Source organism: Triticum urartu, chromosome 5, assembly GCF_003073215.2.
Source record: "Triticum urartu cultivar G1812 chromosome 5, Tu2.1, whole genome shotgun sequence".
Lineage (NCBI taxonomy): Eukaryota > Viridiplantae > Streptophyta > Magnoliopsida > Poales > Poaceae > Triticum > Triticum urartu.
In genome coordinates, this window is record NC_053026.1 from 397,400,869 (window position 1) to 397,406,078 (window position 5,210).

Below are 5,210 nucleotides of genomic sequence, written 5' to 3' on the forward strand. Positions count from 1 at the left end.
AGAATCTTCGAGTAGAAGTTATCCAAATCCTGTCCATCTGTTAGACATACAAATTAGTTCTTCTACTAGATATTACAGGAAAAACATATATGCTTTTTAATGAAGTCCAGATAAAAATACCTAGGTCGATGTCTAAAGCTATCGCAAGATATTTGGACGAGCAGATCTAAGTAACGAAATATATGTAAAGCTAATTCAGCAAACAGATTTGAGTGCCAAATTATGGCAGGCTGTTTTAGCAGTCAATGAGGCCGAGCACATAGCCATCAAACTATCAAAGGCCATCGCAGCAACAAAGATCGAGTATAAAACGGTGTAGAGCTATTTCAGCTAACAGATTGGCTACTAGAACATGGCAATATACGTCACAATAAATATATGGCAGGATAATTTAGCAACTTATCGGCCTTGGCATGCCATCTCAGCTAAGCAGATTGAGTGCAGAACAGGGCAAGGAAGCTTCTTAAGCAGAGCATATTGACAGTAAACTACTTCGGCAAACAGTGATATTAATAGCGTCTATCAGCTAACATTCAGCGCTACACCGACATGAACGGGGCCTCAGTCTAGAATGCGCGTACCGTGGGAGAAGCTGACCGCCGTGCATCTCCACACGAACGTCGCCAGCGGTGGCGGCGCTGACCGCCATGCACCTCCACAAGAACGTAGCCAAAGGTGGCGACACGGCTAGAGGACGGCAGTCTACGAGAGCGTACTGTGGGAGCGAGAGGATCGCCGAACCGCGGCGCCGACGGTGGCTTTGGCGGAGCGAATGGAGTGGAGGGGGACAGGGAGGAGGGGGGTTTGGGGGAATTTTTGGGTGTGGGGAGGATTTTCGCGCGGTGGGCGGGGGAGTTTGGCGCATGGTCAGTTTCTCCAAGTGCAGTCCCACGTGTCAGTGAAGAGGCAAGCCGAAGCGCGTTCCGTTTGCGTGAGCCGTGTGCAGGACCGAACGTGTGTGGGGTGCAATGCGACCGCGACAGGAGGTGCTGTGAGTGTACCTTTTTCCTTTTAAACTAGGTGCTTCGCCCCCTCAAAAAAAATTGCTTTCGCGGATCCATCGATACTACTACTAGTAATCCGGTAATCCCGACTAAAACGGCGCGGCCGGGTCTTTTCCCACGCGATATGCTGGGAGGTTGGCTTAGTTGGGTTTTTTAGGACGAGTAATGCTACACCTACGTAATCCCAGTTACGTAATTAACGTAATGTGAAACGTGTGAGCTGTTGATTGTAGATTGGGGGGAGGGAGGGGCCCACCACCATGAAAATCAGGGGAGGAGAGAGAGAGGCAATTTACGTTAACCCTTTCGTAGGTTCCCGTAGATGTAGAAAGATGTGTCCGATCCTGCAATATAGGCCGTCCGATCTATATCTAACGGATAGGAAGGAAACTATGACAATTTACCCGCACTCCTCTCCACATTTGCAGATAAGGCTTTCCCTCGTTCATCCTTTTCTCCCACAAGATCTTGATCTTCCGTGCAACGCACGGGCATCTTGCTAGTACTCCTACAATATGTATATTATTGTGAAAGTTCATATACACCGGCCGAGATTAATGCAAACACGGCAGATTTTCATTACATTTCGAACTTTTATAGGACAAAAATAAAAGAAACCCGACCCTAAACCTATTCTACGGTGGCGACCGACGTCCTCCATCTGTGATCTCCATGTACGGGGCGGGGTTCAAGACCCGTGAAGTGAAGGTGCGGTCTCTCCGGAGGAAAAGTAGAACACAGGAGATGGACCGGCAGTTGGCACACCATGCCCTGCCGCCTCCCATGCCCTACTCATCCTCGGAGGAGTCCCCGACCTCGGCGGTGCCGGACGTTGGACGGCGGCAAGTAGGACGCGTGGCTGACGGTGCTCCCGTCATCGGCCGCCAGCGTGGCCACCGCTTGTGCGGCGACTTGAGCGAGGGCGGCGACCTCGAGCTCCATCCCTGAAGACAAGCTCTCCCGTAGAGCGTTCGCGCTTGCGGTCATGGCGGATGTGGTTCGAGGTAGGAGGACGATGCGCTATGGTGTGGAGGTTAGCTGGGCGTTGCCGCTTTAAGTACGCATTCCGGTGAGGCCAAGCGTCCGGGTGCGTCATTAAGTCGCCGGAGTTGGTTCCGCGGGCACCGAGCCTCTTAATGACGACATACGAATGGGCGGCATGAATGCGGGCAGCTAGCGTCTGCTGCGAACGCACCGCACGACGGTGCGAGGGACGAGGGTTTTGGTGTGCCAGGGTAGTCAGCTGCAGTCGTGGCAACGTTGGAGATGCCCTTTGCTCACATGTGATCCCCGCATGTCATTGGAAAAGCGAGACTACCCGGCATGGTCTCAGGTCCAGAGGATGCAGTTGGCCGCGCTACACCACTCCGCGGACGCGTCATGGCGCCCCATGTATCCTCGACGAGCCGGGTGTTGGGGTGTGTTTGGATTGTGGCCAAAGTGCACCTTGCCAAAATTTTGGTCATGACCAAAAGTGTCACAGCCCTAGAATTTGCTTGCAGCTATTTACCCGAGTGAGCATCATGCATCATGTCTAAATTCTGAAAGTTGAATTGAGGTTAGTTGAAACCCTCATAAATCACTTCAAAAATAATCAACATTAAAATCTTTTCAAAGAAGTCCAAGAAAATGTTCCTCTTAGTCTCTGAAAATATTGGCAAGAGGTAAAACTTAAAACAATATTTTGGAATCTCAGAGATATTTATTTCGGGCCTTTGAATTAAATCAATAACTATTTGCATTGGATATATAATTCTTTATATAATTAATATATGTCCAATAATCCTGGAACATTTTATGTGGTTTGGGATATTTTAATTCTAGTCACATATTTATTTTCAGGATTTTATAAAATGATTTAGTATTTTAACTAAATCAAAACAAAATAACATAAATAGAAAACAGAAACAGAATTAAGAGAGAGAGAGAGAGTAATCTCACCTGCAGCCCACCTGGCCGGCCCAGCTGGCAGCCCAGCCAACTGGCCCAGCCCACCGAGGGCAGGGGCGTCTTCTTCCTCCTGCCAGAAGGCAGAGGAGAAGACAGCCACGCGCCGCGGCGTGCCACGCCGGCAGCTGCCTGCCTGGCTGCCCCTCGTCGCCCTGGACATCCCAACGCCGCCACGCACGCCCTGGAACCCCTCGCACTCTCCCTCGCTCATCCCCCTCTCCGTTTCTCTTACTCGCAACCGCCGAGCGTAGCCGTCGCCGCCGACGCGCACCGCCGTGGCCACGGCCACCCCACGCCTCACCGACGCGCTCAGAGGCTCCGCCTCGACCCCCTCTTCCTCCTCACCGAGCCACGCCCCGCGGGAGCCCCTACAACGCCGCCATCAGCTCCGTCTTCTTCCTCGGACTCCGACGGCCGCCGTCCTCGATTCTCCGTCGTCAGGACCTCCCCCGAGCCGCTGAGCCTACCCGTCGATCCGCTGTGAGCTCCTCTTCCTCTCCCCTCTTCTCTCGTGCTCGCGCTCGTCCCCTAGCTCCATTTTCCACCGCGGCCGAGAGCTTCTCGCCGCCGGCCATGGCGTAGCCGTGGCCATAGCTGCGCACGCTCACAACGGAGCGCCTCACCGTGCTCAGAAAGCCCCCAGGAGGCCAACGCAGCCGCTAGCCGGCCCCCTAGTGCATCGCAGCCTCGTGCCCGCATGTTCCCGAACTCCGGCCGCCGCAAAAGTTGCTGCCGCTGTCGATTTAGTCAACCCCGGCGCGAGGTGTTGCCACCGCTGGATGCGCGAGTCTCCCAGCTCGCCGTAGCCGCAAACCACGAGCGAAACGATGCTCTGTAGCTCCGTCCCGAGCATCTCCGGCGAGCCACCGCCGTGCTTTTGGTCGCCGGCGTCGACCGCTACGTGGTCGCTTAATTAAGACTAATCACCACTAATCCCTCCCTAACAGATGCTGACAGACGGGCCCCACCCGTTAGTTAACCACAGGGTTATACCCTATTTAATTTAAGCTAATGACCGTGGCCCCACCGTCAGTTTGACCTGGCCACGTCACTGTTGACCTGGTCCCACACGTCAGCCACAGAAACCAGCCCTGGGTCACTGACCAGTGGGCCCCACTGGTCAGGTCTGACCCGGACCAGCCCTGTTGACTTGGTGACATCCTCATGACGTCAGGCTGACGCAGTAATCCTTTTTCTGGAATCTAAATAAATCTTAAATGATTTATTCATTTAAGAAAATGTCCAAAACTTCTAAAAATCATAGAAAATCAACCGTAACTCCAAATGAAATAAATTATATATGAAAAATTATCAGAAAAATCAAGGAATCCATCTGTACCATTTTCATGCATGTTAGAACAACTTAAGGCCACTGTTTAGGACAAATCAAATGAATGTTATTTAAATAACCACATGTGGAGTTTGAATTTGAACTAGTGTTCAAACCAACTCCATTTAACTTGTTGCTAGTTGCATTAGGCCAATCAACAACATATTCCATGTCATGATCATGCATCATATTGTTGCATCACATTGATTGTGTTCTTCCTCGTTTGCTGGTATTTGTCCCCTCTCGATAGACGTGGTACCGACGCTGTGATCGTTGACACTGATGAAGACCCAATGTTATCTTCAGAAGTGCAGGCAAGCAAAACCCCCTTGTTCATTCCGATACAAACCCACTCTCTCGCTCCTGCTCTCTTTTACTGCATTAGGACGACAACGATCATCTGCTACTTGTTGCGGTATTTGAACCCCTTATCCTCTGCATGACCTGTCATTGCCACAGTAAATAGATGAAACCCACTAGCATGAGTAGGAGTTGTTTGAGCCCTGATGTGCCTACTCATTCATGCTTGTTTGTCATGCCTGCTACTGCTTAGAGTTGAGTCAGGTCTGATTCATCGGGGATGAATCGGAGTGTGTGAACATGCCCTACTATGTGTGAGCTAAGTGTGTGAACACGATTTGGTAAAGGTAGCGGTGAGAGGCCATGGTAGGAGTACATGGTGGGTTGTCTCATTGAAACCGTCCTCAGGAACTGAGTTCTGTGTCTGTGATCCATGAACAGCTACTACCACTCATTGGGATCCTTAATTGACCCTCTCGGCTTCTTAATCACCCTAGTACTCTATCCAGGAGTTGCAACTAGTTTTCTGGTGTTTGTAGGTTATGTGTTGGCGGCCGTGCGTAGCGCTGACCCTAGGGGTGGGCTATGTTGCGGTAGATACACCGTGCCATGGTGTACCGGGCGCC